Below are 16,092 nucleotides of genomic sequence, written 5' to 3'. Positions count from 1 at the left end.
GTCTGGCTTATGCATGTGAGGCTGTATAGCCGAATGATGCCCCCGGTTGTCTTCGGGGACTTGATGCTATGTCTCCGGTTGTCTTCGGGGACTTGATGTTGTGTCTCCGGTTGTCTTCGGGGACCCAATGATAATTCCTGTAAAGTTCAGGGTAAAGTTGTTAAAGTTGGTAGAGTAAATGATAAAATAGAGGGTAAAGTCATAGTGTAGCCGTCCGGCTTATGCATGTGAGGCTGTATAGCCGAATGATGCCCCCGGTTGTCTTCGGGGACTTGATGCTATGTCTCCGGTTGTCTTCGGGGACTTGATGTTGTGTCTCCGGTTGTCTTCGGGGACTTAATGTTGATTCCTGTAAAGTTCAGGGCAAAGTGGTTAAAGCAGGTAAAGAAGGTAATAAAGTATGGAGTAAAGTGATAGCATAGCCGTTTGGCTGATGATGTCGACGGTATTGTGACAGGCTGAATTAATGACGCGTAATCCTGATTTGATTCGTCTTTAACCTGCAAAAAGATGTATGAAGTCATAAAGTTGTTGTGATAGAATAAAATTAAAGATAGGGTTAGGAATAAAGCCGTTTGGCTTTTGAGACGAGGCCCTAATGAGCCAGACGATGCTTTTCGTCGCGATTGATAGACTTGACTATTGATCTTGCGGTCCTTTAATTCCTGTACTCAAAGAAAAATTCTTAGTTTGGGAGGGGGAAGTTGATTCGTGTTGACTCGAAGCTTGACGTGGTTGGCGCTCCATTAGTCTTGTTTGTTTGGATCTTGTGATCTCCGTTCAAGCCTCAGTAGGTGAACAGTAGTGAAACAATTGCAAGAAAGTATTTGATTTGAATGGTAGGTATGTAGGTATATGTATAAGGAAATGCGACTATATGTATATAAGTTGTGAAATATATATATATATATATATATATATATATATATATATATATATATATATATATATATATATATATATATATATATGTAAATGTATGTATCTAAGGAAAGATATATTTGTATGTAATGAAAGATATATGTGTAAATATATGTATGTAAGTTGTAAAATATTTCTGCCAACTTCAGATTGTGACACTTCTAAAGTAATTGGTCTATAATACTTCCTATCTGGTAGCCTTAATCTTGTCGATGTCCAACTGTTCTTTTTTCTATATCTTTTCAAAATATGCCCCAGTTTTGGGTTCAAAAGGGTATGCTAAACTTATGTTGTGGTGTGACCGAACCTTATATGGGTTGCCTACGTATCCCCTGAGGAATCAGGTCAGAACGTAGTTCGTAAAATACATAAAGTGGTCTGAGTTTTCTAATAAAGGGACCGAACCCGATGTGGATTGCCTACGTATCCCACCAAGGGAATCAGGTCAGCGTAGTTCTGTTATATAAATGGTAAAAGATTTGTTGGATTTTATCTAGGTGTGACGGATCTATATGTTGATAGTGTACGAATCCCGCCGAGGGAATCAGGCCCTGTGTGGTTTTCTTTGATTTTTCTGTTATAGCGTAACCGAACCTTATGTGGGCTGCCTACGTATCCCACCACGGGAATCAGGTCGGAACGTAGTTCGTACGGATAAGATTTTTTTTTTTTTTTTTTTTTTTTTTTTTTTTTTGTAAAGCAACCGAACCCTTTGTGGGCTGCCTACGTATCCCACCAAAGGAATCAGGTCAGCGTAGTTCGTATGGTTGATATTTTGGAATTTTTTTTTTTTTTTTTTTTTTTTTTTTTTTTTTTTTTTTTTTTTTTGTTATAAAGCAACCGAACCCTATGTGGGCTGCCTACGTATCTCACCATGAGAATCAGGTCAGAACGTAGTTCGTAACTAAAGGAAAGGTTGCAAACTAGGTTGTCTAACCTAATGTCGTACTTTGATTTCTTCTTGAATTGCTAGCTTTTAGGCTTATGTTATCACCTATCGGCTATTTCAATTCTTATGAGTGGAATCTTGTCTTGTCCCCCTAGTTTCTTTGTTACTCTCTCGGGATGTATGTTGTTTATTTGTTCATTTCATGTCACAATCATAGAGTTGGCAGATTTGATAATAACAATAACAGATGATTAAGGAAAATTAGAAATGCATTCATAGTTTTGCAATTCAAGCTTCCACAAGGTGAAGCAAAACAAACAAAATTTTGAGTACGGTTCAAGCATCAATAAAAGAAAACAAGTTCACTACATGTTCATGCTACCAAGGCTCCCGACGGATCGAGGACGGAGTACAAGTCCAATTCTTCAGAGTCTTTCCTGGTTCGGCGCCCCATATTGTCAGTGCCTTGGTGTTGCGAGTAGTTGTATTGGATTGTTCCCACGAGAGCGACAAAGTTGTTGATCTGACTCTTTCCGCACTGGACTCCCCTAAATCTTGGTATTTCCGTGAGCAGGCAAAGGATTGTTGACCACATTGGGCTTAGCTTCAGCGAGCTGAATTACTCCTTCCTTAATCAGGGCTTCGATTTTATTTTTAAGCCCATAGCAATCTTCAGTGGCGTGCCCAACAACTCCAGAGTGGTATGCGCAGCTTTTGGAACCATCAAACCATTTTGGGATAGGCTCGGGAATTTTTCCTTCAATCGGTTGTATTATGCCTGCTGCTTTCATTCTTTCGAACAATTGAGCCAAGGGTTCAGCGATCTGAGTGTAATTACGGGTGTTTTTGGTGTCAGGGTTTGGACGGGCTCTAGGTATAGTATGTGGTCGATTTTGGTAAGTTGGAGCTTGGTTGGGTTGATACGGGCGTGGGTTTTGATGCGGAGGTGCTCGGGGTTGGTAGTAGTTTGCTTGGGTGTTGTAAACGGGGTAAGGAGGTAGTGGAGCTTGGTAGGGTTCAGGGTAGTGGTAAGGGTGGAAAGTTTGTTGTGGGTGGTTAAAGTATGGAATGGCTTGGCTCGGCTCATGTCCTTGAGCGTTCATGACTGCAGCGACATCTTCCTTCTTCTTTTTAATCCCGTTGATAGAACCAGATTGTATAGCTTTGTTCATTGCTTGTAAAGCAATAAGATCCTGAATTTTCCCCGATTTGATTCCTTCTTCCAGTGCTTCTCCCATTCGAACAATTTCTGTGAATTTTTGTCCCATCATACCTATCATTTTCTCGTAAAATATGCCAGCCTGGCATTCAATGAAGGTAGCAGTCATTTCCCTATCATTCATCGGAGGTTGAACCCTGGCCGCTTCTGACCTCCAACGTAACGCATATTCGCGGAACGTCTCAGTTGACTTCCTGGTTAACTTAGTCATGTAAACTCTATCAGGTGTGATATCGGTGTTAAAACTGAACCTGTCCATAAAGTCTTGCGCCATGTCACTCCAACCACGCCATTTACGGACATCCTGTTGTGTATACCAAGTAAGTGCTTCGCCAGATAAGCTTCTTATGAAGAGCTTCATCCTTATGCTCTGGTCTCTGCCCACTCCAACCAGTTTGTCACAATAAGCCCTTAAGTGTGTATGAGGGTCGCCTGTTCCATTGAATGTATCAAATTTCGGCGGTTTGTAGCCTACGGGTAAATCGACGTCAGGTTGAACACAGAGATCTTCATATTCTACACTCTTAGTTCCCCTAGCAACTTGAAGGTTTCTCATTGCTTCTTTGAGACTGTGGATCTCTTTTAGCAACATGTTATCTGCCCCTGCCTTTGCATCCTTTTCCATTTCTTCGTACTGATCTACTTCGGGTTGGAACCTGACCGTTACTGGATTGGTAAAGGCTTGTGTTTCTGTGGCGTATACTGGAGGAACATATTGTGCATTAGGGGTGGCAAAGTGTGCCCCGTGCATATGCTGGGTTGGATAAGTCTGGACGATGGGGGTGTTTTGGACAAGAGGTGGTGTGTTATAATTGGTGTTTATAGGTGGTTGATTTGGTGGGTTTAGAGAAGTGGTCGTGGGTAGTGGATTAGTGTTGGCGGGTAAAGGAACATAGGGAGTATGAACTAGCGATTGACTTGGTGGGTTGACGGGTGGTGGATTGTGAGTAGCATAGGTAGTGTAGGTGGGTGGTTGATTTTGTGGAGGAGTATAGCTAGTGTAAGTGGTTGGTTGACTTTGTGGGGGAGTATAGACGGATGTTGGATTTGGTGGATTTGCGGGGGTGATCGGAGGCAAGTTGTTGTTAGTAGGTGCATTGTTTTGGGGAGGAAAATGCTCAGGAACTGGGGATTCGAGTGATGGAAAACGAGGTGGTTCTGGTGCAGTATTGCTAGGTTCAGAAGGTGAATTTTGAAGTGTGATGGATAAATTGGTCAAGTCCCTAACCCGATTTAGTTCTCCACGTAGATTCTCAATTTCTTGAGTCAGGCGGGCGATATGTTCATCCCGTTGAATAGCAGTTCCATGTTCGGAAGTTTCAGGCGGATCACTAGCGATCACGAGGTTTTCTACACCAGTTGGAACAGATGCGGCCGGATCAGACATAGTAATTTCATTTCCTTGGACAGCCCAACTACGTTCAGGTAACGATGACGTCTTTGACCTCGTGATGTAAGGATGGTCGGCCATCGAGCGTCAACACGAATCAACTCTCTGTTCGGGAATAAGATAAAATAGACATACAGTATAAACGATGTTAATCTCATGAACATATCTAGGTAAAGTCATGGTCACGTAAAGTCGAGTAAGGCATGTAGCGAATAATTTATCAAGTAAAGTCAAACAAGTTGTCAAACAAATGTAAACGATTATATCAAAACAACTAGCACGTCCTAATATGCATGTGACCTCTTTGCGCCAGAGGTGGGCCTAACGTTGTTTAAAGGATAAAATGTGCCATAATATGTCATCCCGTTGCTTTGATTAATTAAACAGATTCTATTTCTCAAAAGTAAAAAATAATGTAATATTTATTACATGTCAAATGAATACAACATAAAGTGTTTCCTAATCTAAATAAAGTAAATAAAATTTCTATGCCTAACTTCTAGCTTCATTTGTGATGCCCTTGATCTTCGTCATTTGTTGTACTCCGATGCAAATGCATACCTGTCATAGAAACGTTAGTCATTCCTTACTTCCTAAAGTTTAATTAATTAGAGCAAATAGTCAATATTTAGGCACAGTTATCCTTCAAACATGCATATAAGGTATGATTGGTGTCACTCGGGGTCGTGAACCCACTCGGACGTTTGGGTAAAGTCATCTAATGGATTTAATACACCAAGGGTATTAAACCTCCTAGGTCATGAAACGTATGCTCTTAATAAAGTGTGTTGGTTTAGCTCTATCTTAGGCTGACTAAGAGTTGGCTTCTTACGACACAAGGTTCCCCCAAGCGGACAACTTGGGAGTGGAAAGTCCGTGGCCGTCGACTGCACCGCTGATCGACTAAATCCACAAGATCAATCCAACTAAAGGGGTAATTTAGTAGTGAACGGGCGCGAACCGCGAAGCCGTTTTAAGTGTGTGAATATGTGTGAGTTTTCCAGAAGTGGAGAAAATATGAACGAAATGACAGTTTTATCAAAGCAGTAACACATAAACAGTTTATATCAGACAAACAGTTTATATCAAACAAACAGTTTATATCAAACAAACAATTAATAGCATGTAAAAAATAATTAACAAATAAATAAAGCGATTTCAAAATAAGCACACAAAGCCTACTTAAACTAAGTCCGTTATGGTTAGAACCTAAGTAGCTCCCCAGCGGAGTCGCCAAGCTGTCACACCCCATTTTTACCCGGAAGATTAAAATAAAAGTACGACATATTGGAGATTCCTGTTATTGTGTTTGTTGTTAAGGAGTCGCCACCTAATTATTTACGGTGAATTAGGACACCTAAAGTTTATTAAAGTTATGTTTAAAGTTAACTCTGTTTAAGGTCTGCGAAACTTAAGATTCTAGGTAAGGGTTCAATTAGTCTAAAGGGAAGGTATTAGGCACCCTTTAAGACCCATTAAAAATGGTTAACCGACCGGACTAAAAATTAATTAGGCTAAATGTAAATATAGTATTATAGAAAAAAGGAAAGCAGTTTTGTAAATATGGCTAAAGTTATAAATAGATATGTAAGAATGTTATTTAAAATAGAACTTGTAAAAATAATAATAATTTGTATAAAAGAGTATTTTAATATGTTGTTTTGAAATACGACTTATAAATGTTGTTAAGATTTTAAACGAAAGTAAAAGTGATATTGTTTAGAATGATATTTGTGGAAGACATAATAATTTTGCGTAAAAGAGAAAAAATGTTAAATGATATTTAAGGATATTGTTAAGTCCCTAAATAAATAAGTAAAAGTATAGTAATGTTATCCAAAAAAATAAGATTTGTAGATAAACTAGGATGATTTTCCTATGAATAATAATCTTTTAAAAAAAAAGGTAATTTGACGCAAAATGATCTTTAAATAAAATGATATTATGTGAATGTAAATGTCTAGACTTATGTTCTTAAATACAACGAAAAGGCCATGACTTTCTTTCATTTTCTCATTTTTTATTTAATAAATTTGATTAAAAATATGTATAATTCTTGAAAATGTATTCATAAAATATACTTGAATTTATATTTACATCTACCGAAAAATATATTGCATTACAATGTGAGTTCTAGAAAATTGTTTGTAACGTGATATAGAGCGAGAACGGACATAGAATATACATTTTTTATTTTTTTTCTTGAAATATTATAAAGACATGCTCTTGAAAATCAATAACAAGAAAACAAGTGAAGCTTATGGGATTGATCGATTTTCCTTAAATTAATTAACCATTGTTAAACTAAGCCCCACTATTTTGTTAAAATTCATCTGAATTAGGAAAATAAAATAAGATGTTAGTCATACAAAGCAAATAAAATATACAGCAATAAAATAAAGAGAGTAAAAGAGTAAATGGGTTTGGCCCATTTATTAAGGCCAACAGCTGCAAACTCTTCATACTATTGGGCTTCGGCCCAGATTTATATATTGCTGCCGACAGGGGGTGGACACGAGAGGAGTCATGTTGGGCTTTAGCCCAACGCCAAATGCGGAAGGATATGACGAGTCGCTTGGACTCGGATGCGAGATGTCGTGCAAAGAAAAAAAAAATGAAAAGGAAAGGATTAGTATATAATCGACGAATAAGACTAAACACGTAAAATATACCCTCAAAACAGTATAGCAAACACCAACAGCAATCTCGTCTCAAAATTTGCACTAAAACAAAGAATCAGTCTAGCTGATTATAGCAAACACTTGCTCTCACGTTTCCTAATAACCAAACCCAATGATTATAAAACTGAAAAGATGATATTTTTTAACTAATGCTCGCCAGGAATGTAACTGGAAGCTATGTGTTTGAGGGGGATTATCTTAGGTAAATTATCCTTATCTTAGCAGTACATCAAGAAGAAGAGAAGGGAGGAGTAGAGGCACAGACATGTCATTCAACTTATAAAACAGTATTTAACTTTAAACCTCAATTATCATGGAGAATGTTCAATTCCTCTAGACAGAGACAACTGATCAGGGAAAGAGGAAACAATGAAGGACCAACAGACATAGGTTATGCAGTTTAAGGACTTAATGTAATCATACAAAATTCATAGTTAAAGTTCCTTCCCTCATTTCTTTTAAGCATGGCTGTGTTCACACTTATCATACTTATTCTTATACAAGTTTTCTCTTTTGAAGGCAATGACTAAACATAGTTGAGTCCAATACCTATGTTTCATACACACATAGAACAAACTTAACCAATGCACAGCAAGGTCTTGATTCGGAAAAAACAGTTTTCCCTATGCAATGCACCAAAATTAAACAAAAGAGTTCTACTTTACCAATTTGCATCATAAATGTATATCGTTATAACTGCATAATGTCCATCTGCATCTTACAGGATGTTTGGGAATTACTAAAGCTTAGAATAGCACATAATTACTTTGACGCAGAGCTGACCAATTTAATAACTCATAACGATAGTTAATAAAGCACATTCTTGCATATTTAAAGCCTATTTGAGTACCCAAAGATCATACTGCTTTGATACAATTCAAACTGGGAAATAACCTCATATTTAAGAGAAGAATGATCACTATTAAAAGCAGCTCTTTAGCCCCATATGTGTACTGGGTATACTTTCGTATACACATCTTAATATATACATGATGGTTTCTATTCATGTAGTAACCAATGATAATAAGTTTGTTATAGAAAAGTCATTATGGGAAAATCATAAACTACTCATGAAATGTGAAGAAACAAGGTTAGATAGAACAGTTACTATTTGAAAATTCTTTATTGGGTTTGAAGACGAATATGTGAAAGATTTAAAGCTCAGATTTCAAAGAGAAAAAGGCCTGGAAGTGAGATTTGAAACACAAGTTGAATTTAAGGTGAGAGGAGACAGTGCTAAAATTAACCATACAGTGGGTTCTATTAACATGGTTTCCCACATCCTTAAGAATAAACAAAAATACATTATAACTCGACAAAGCATACTTTCTTCTTTTCTTAATGATCAATCAAACAGGCAACCTGTTAACTTCATACCTAACTTAATTCTGATCTTAATGATCTATGGCCTCTGTTATTCTAGAATGCAGATCAAGGCAACAGCTTTGCTAGCTACGGTTGAATCAAAACAAACAGGAATCCCAATGTTAACAATGCTAACGCGAGTATAAAGAAGTAGAATTGAAAGAAATGGAAAGAAGGGGAAAATTACTAAACCAGTGGCCTCAACTTAGCAAACTAAATTAATGCGTGAATATGCTCAACTGAACCAGACAAACTCAATATAGGGGATAAGTCTGATATGCAGTGGTTTGATTAACTAGATTGGACTATCATTTAAGTACACCTAAATGAGCTAATTTCCATGTTCGACTAGTTCAACCTAACATGAACATGTTTATGAAAACCGAAATGTAAGTAGCTTGAACTAGAAAGGGATCAAGTAGACTGAACATGCACAGTTAACATGCTGAGTTTCATGTTTAAAATATACAGATTACACTAATACAAGTAAGTTGTATCATACAGGCAATCCCAACGAACTTATCGCGAAAAACAGTCCATGAACACAACAGTTGAAGCTAAATCAAGTTCGTCGTTGTTTTGAATAAGTGAATAGTCATGTGATGATGCAGGGGATATTTGTCCTTTTAAAACAGTCGTAGGTAATGCGAGATATGTTAATGGATACTGCTAACCACATAGAGGGGAAAACAAACTAAAACTCGACTGAACATAATAAATGTGCTAATCAGGATATGAATACCATGCCAAACAAGTAATGAGATTGATCCATGTTGATTTTGAACCTATTTAAACATACTAAAACAACAGATACGCAAGTTTAGACCAGGTTGTAAATGGTAAAGTGGTCAAAATGCCATACAAGAATGGTAGAAAAGCAAGGCTGTTTATACTAAGAGTGCATATAATCAAATAAAATTTCACATAGACTCCTAATTTAGGGACAGTTATGTCAAAAACTCACATGGTCTAAATCAGTATTCAAAACAGTCATTTTGAGTCAATCATTTGAACAACTAAATCAGATTTTTATCTAAGTATGATAGCAGAATAATCAAGTTGACATCCAGTACATATTAAGGCAAGAATTATATCTAAATGTGTTAATGCCTATCATAATTTTCTAACAGAACCTACCACATACATAACTAAATAGGGAATGCAACTGACAATTCAAAGCAGATTATATTCATGACAGGACATATTCTTTGAAAAAGATAGAGTAAAAGAGAGGTAGTGTCGGCCTGTTCTAATCATATACATAATATACACAAAATATACACACCATGGTATGTATATCATATGTATATCGAATGTATATCTTTTCTTATCTTGATAATCCACTGTATATCATACGTATACTCGGTTTTAAATGTGTCCTAAGTTCTGGAAATTCCATCTTACGCATCCGAATTACAATGGGCAATTTTCAAATTCAATTAACGATTAATAACCTATCCTAACAGCTCCCAAACATCAAACAAATAACGCGACGACAAAGAAACTACATAATCACTAAACATACAGTAGAATAAACTAAAATATTAACCCAAACAGAAGCTGAAGACCATGAGTAATAAATGTGTTGGAGTTTACCTTTTTTGTGCGCAGTGAAATGGGTGTCGACGAGGCCTCGAATCTACGCTCGAACGCGACAAACTCGAAATCGATTAAGGAAAACTAAAGTTTCAACAGAGAATGAAAGTAAAATAGAGTAGTTGTTCGTTGTCTTTGTTGACTAAAATTGGTGTTTGATAGGGAATTTTTGGTTCCAGATCTCTGTTCGATCTCTAGGGAATTTTTTTCCCTCCCCTTGATCTTGTTCATTTCCGATTTTTTATAGGAAAATATGAGGAGAAAGAGGAGCGTATGAGAGAGACGAAGGAGCGGGGAATAGGGAAGTGGAGAGGAACGTGAGGAGACAGAGGCGTGTGGGGGACAAGGGTGAGTGGGAGGAGGCGGCTGAAGAGGGAAAGAAAGAGAGAGGAAAGGGAAGGGGGAGCGGCGAAGTGGAGAGAGGCGGGTGAGGGTGAGAGCGAAAGAGAAAGGAAGGAGGCGGCTTTAGGGCTTTAGGGTAAGGAGGAAAATAAGGGGTGGGTCGGGTCGGACGAATTCTATTGGGCTGGTCCGTTTAGGCTGGCCCATTAATTTAAACATGGGCTGAAAAATGTGGGTTTAAAATGTGGGTTGGGTATAAAAATGTGAGTTGTTTATTTGGATAGGGAAGTAATATTGTATTTGTATTTTAAGCCATTAATTTGCTGAAAATATTGGTCCTTCCTCCGCTATTTTAATTATTTCCGGGCTTCTAATTTAGTAACTAGTACAATATTTATTATGTGAAGATAAATAGTAATTAGTATATAGAAAGTAAGGATTTACAAAATGTTGTCTTGTAATTAATTTAACGATTCCAAACCCGAAAGTGAAATGACGATGAACATTTAAAATTTGTGATAAATTAATACTTGTAATGTTAAAATAAAAGTAGCGAATATAAATAGCAGTGAAAATAAAGTATCTAGCTCGTCAATAAATTTAGACGTCCGGGTGAATAAAAATAAAGGAGGGACAAAATTGGGTGTCAACAATATGTTCGTGTGGCATCAATCATATCCAGGCTTAAACAGACAACTGTATCAATGTAAGCTAGCAAAATTGTAAGATTTTGGTTCAATGCTAGTCATGTTCAACCCAAGAGAGTCAACTATGACAATATGAACTAGTGTGAACCACAAACCAACCCTTTAATATTGATCAGATTTCACTTTGACAAACAGTCATGACAATATAAACTAGAAGATAATACCCCTAACCAGGCGAGTAATTATCATCCAGGATTAACCAAATTCGACTTAACTCATGCATCATTGACATGGTAAACTAACTTAGTCTCGAACTAGCCCTTAGACATCAATCCTATCAACTTAAACAAACAGCCGTGACATCGTAGATCAACACAAATCTTAAGCTAATCAGTCGATATCAATCATATCCGTTTAAACAGGCAGCTATAGCACTGTCAATTAAAGTAGATTTCAGTTAACCAAACATCAGTGATGATAATAGCAAATACCAGAACATACTAAACCAACCTAACAGTAACTATGATGCGAACCAACACACACAAGGAAAATAACGAGATAAAGATATACCGACCTTTTGTGGGTGCAGTGAAGTGGGTGTCGACGTCGCGAATCTACGCTCGAACACGAACGAACTCGAAATCGATTGAAATAACTTAACTTCAAACCCAAAAAAAAAAAATAGAATGATGTGTTGGCTGTTTTTTTCCGAGTAAAGGCTCTTTTATGATCAAAAATCGATATATTTGGTAGGGATTTTTGCGGTTACGGCTTCTTGTTCCCCTTTTGTAGGATTGATTTCGTTTTTAACTCCACGAACTCTAACAAAAGAATTTGAAACAGACTTAGATTAGAGTAAAAAAATAGGAAGTGTTGAGTGTTATCCTCCTCAAATCTCTCCAGATATTCCCCAAAAATCCCCCCAAATTTATAGGGCTTTTTGTTTGTATTAAAGTAAGGATAGGAGCGTATGAGAGAGATGGGAGCGGGGACAGGCGTGAGTGGGGAGGCGGAGAAGAAGGAGGAAAAGGGGGAGAGAGAGGAGCGGCGGAGGAGAGGCGGGAATGGAGGCGATGAGACGGAGAACAAGGAGAGAAAAAGGGAAAAGAAAAGAAGAGGAAAAGAAAGAGGCGGAAATGAAGGGGAAACCCTAAAAGGGTTTCCCTTAATTTGCTGAAAAAAATGAATTGGACCCGGTCCATTTGTGGACCGGGTCAAATTTTAGACTGGGTATTTAAAAGAATGGACTAGTAAATTAAACATGGACTGATCTAAAAAATTGAGATAAAAATATGGTCTAGTCCAAAAAATATTAGGAATTAATCGGACTTTGATTTGGGGGCCGGTAAGTCAAAATACGGACTGAGTGCAAATAATAGTTTGGCTTCTAAATTTGAATAAGAGACACATTTTGATTAACGATGTACTAAGGGTGCCAGAATATCACCTAATACGAAAATATGTAATTATAAAAAAGACCCGGGTAAAATTATATGATGTCGCAAATGACCGTGCAATAATATTTAATAACAAATGCTATCATTTAAATGTGCTAAATAAATGCGATGTGTGTGCGGAAGTTGCAAATTTCAATAATACTAAATAATAGTAGCGAATAAATAGCGGTAGTAATACTGCTAATAATGATAACAATAATGATAATGGTAATAATGATAATGCTGATGATAATGGTGATAAAAAATAATAATAGATATAATAATAATAGTAGCTAACAAATATGGATAACTAATAACAAAATCACAATAAGAATAATTAATAATAATAATAAAGATGATAATAATTAACAATAATAATAATAAATAACAATTATTGATAATAACAAAATGATAATAAATTAATAACAATAATACTGGTAATAATAAAATAATAATGATAAAAAATAACAAATGATGATAATAATAATAATAAATAACAATTATTGATAAAACAATGACAATAATTAATAATAAAATAACGATGATAATGATGATAAATAATTGATAACAAAAATAACGCTGATAATAATGACTAGTAATTAATAATAATAATAATAATAATAATAATAATAATAATAATAATAATAATAATGGAAATAACAAGAATGATAATAATAAATGACAATTAGTAATAAATGATAATTTAATAATAATAATAATAATAATAATAATAACGATAATAATAATAATGATAATAATAAACTGCAGAAGAATAAATAAAACGTGGGTGTTAATAAAAGACTAATAATTATAGCAAAACTTAAAATGCATATTTTTTAATTTCTCGAAATACCAGAAGTATAAATAGGTATTTCGGAGGAGATGCGGGACAAAATTAGGTGTCAACAGTATATAGAAAGTAAGGATTTATAAAGTGTTGTCTTGTAATTAATTTAACGATTCTAAACCCGAAAGTGAAATGACGATGAACATTTAAAATTTGTGATAAATTAATACTTGTAATGTTAAAATAAAAGTAGTGAATATAAATAGCTGTGAAAATAAAGTATCTAGCTCGTTAATAAATTTAGACGTCTGAATGAATAGAATTAAATAAAGGAGGGACAAAATTGGGTGTCAACACCCTGCATGCAATAAGGAAAACAAAGTGTGAAAGTCAAACTAGTTCATAACTCAAAGCCTTGTTTGGCAATTTGGTAAATTATTGATAAGTATATTTAGTGCGAAAATTTGATTTTATATTAATGTTGTGCTAAAGGACTCAAATGTTAGTTTTAGAACTCTTGGCTTAAACAATAATTTCCCCCCTAAAATTGAATTTTGAAGATTGTAAAAATGCTTAAGTACCATCAGGTAATTTTTGTATCCCCACTTAATTCTTTGATGGAGTCCCATTAATCTAAAGTGAGTTTATTAGCAACGAGAGATTTTTAATCGATGAGCAACAATTATTTTTTGGAAGATGGTTAAGGGAGGTCTATATGCTGTACTAAAAAAGGGAAAGTATGTTTTTATTTACTTAACTATTCCCTTCAATACGCCCCATTTCGTGCGAGTCTGATTCCTTTTTAGTGGGTCAAGTACTTATGTTTTTTGTGACAACGATGGCGATGAGACTAGAATTCGAAACTTTTGTTTGCTCTGATAGCATGTTGAATTATATGATCATAAGATGAAAAAAAGGACTTATTTATATCTTCGCCACTAATATCCAAGCCAAGTAATGAAGGAGAACTTGTACTCTCTCACTCTATTTTTTTTTTTGTTCATTCAAAGTGATCCATATCAATTTTGGGGCTCCAATAATTTGTGTTCGAGTTGGGAAGTCTTAATTTAGGAAGTAAAGCGCTCCCTATCAAAAGTGATTCTATCAATAAAACTCTTAGCAAAAGTAGAACTTGTATTCACATGTAGATGAAAAATGGGCTGCCAGCAGGTCAAAAAAATTCTTAATAATTTTAAGGGCAACTTACATAAATAACTATCTTTTAATGCTTGCTTTCAATCCGAAGCTACCTTTTTTGCTATTTACAATTTGTAGCTACATTTAGGCATTTCTCTGTATTTAACTGTATTTGAATATACTGTTCAGTTGTATCCAACCTTATCTGATGTCATATGTATTTGGATATACGCAACCTTAATTTCTCTTTTTACATGTGTATTTCAGCGAGCTAATTTGGTGTATATGACTGTATTCGAACATTATGTTCCATTGTATCTCAATATTTGAGCGCGCTACTTGGTGTATTTGACTGTATTCGAATATTTTGTTCTGTTGTATCTAAATATTGAGCGAGCTAACTTGGTGTATTTGATTGTATTCATAATGTACAGATAAATGGTCCTAGTTGGTAGTGATATGGGTTATTAATGTATTTATGCATTTTACTCTTTATATTAAGTACTACATATATAAAAAAGTTGAATACATAAAATTAAGTCAGAAATACATACTTGAGTAGAAACTACAACGCATAAATACAGACAACTACACATGTATCTGTATGAAATACATTGGTCAGAAAATTCAGAATTGCATGTATACTAAAATGTTGTGTGAAATATATTTGATATAAATACAGACTTAAATAAATACCACAATGCATAAATACACACAAATACACTGAGATTTGGAGCTACAAGAAATATCCAGATCTGGAGATACAAGAAATACACTCCGGCAGCACTCTTCCTTTCAGGTCTGAGTTGAATTTTATCTAAAAAATCACTTAGGTTTTTCAGATATAGCAAAGCAAAATAACTTAGGGTTTCAGATACAAATCTTAATTCTGCAGATCTGTATGAACCACAAAAAGACGAAGTAGTTGACGGAGGACCGATGGGGACGGTGAACGATGACAGCTTCAGGTATTGAAAACATCAACTCCGATCCTAATCACGTGGTTTGGAGAAGATGCGGTCTAGATCTGTATTTAAACTGAGTAAATCTATTAGTGAGTCACCAGAAATATAAATGAGGAGGAAAGGAACACTGATAGTGTCACCAGAGAGAGGGAAAGAGGAGAGAGAGATGAGCACCGAGGGAGAGAGAGGAAACGGAGAGAGGGTTGAGGGAGAAGAGAGACAGATGTGAGGAGAAATACTAGCCATAAACTTAATATATATTGGCATAGCTATCAATGGTAATTTAGAAAATCAATTTAGCTACTAAATATTAATAAATTAAAAGGTAGTTATTATCAATCATTATCTCTTAGAGGTAGCTATGCCAAGTAATTTTTCCTTCATTAAACATCAACTTGCTTGAATCCCCTTGGGCTAATTATGGCTAATTGGATTAGGATCAAAATGCAAAAGGTGATGCCCAACTTAGCAGCACGGCCCAAATAATGTACACATTGGTTGCTTTGGTTGGTTATGTCTTTTGGGATACTATTTAGTAAGTGATCCTTTGTTTTTTTCTTATACAGTTTATAGACCTTTTAGATTATGATCATTTTCTTTAAACAAACTAAAACTTTTAAGAGAAAATGTTGTATCACGGTCTAAAATTGTATAAGTTATTGGAAAAGTTAGACGATAATCTAATATTTGTCTATAAAATTGAGCAATATATGAATA

This window comes from Lycium barbarum, chromosome 6, assembly GCF_019175385.1.
Source record: "Lycium barbarum isolate Lr01 chromosome 6, ASM1917538v2, whole genome shotgun sequence".
Classification (NCBI taxonomy): domain Eukaryota; kingdom Viridiplantae; phylum Streptophyta; class Magnoliopsida; order Solanales; family Solanaceae; genus Lycium; species Lycium barbarum.
Note: the sequence above shows the minus strand (reverse complement) of the source record.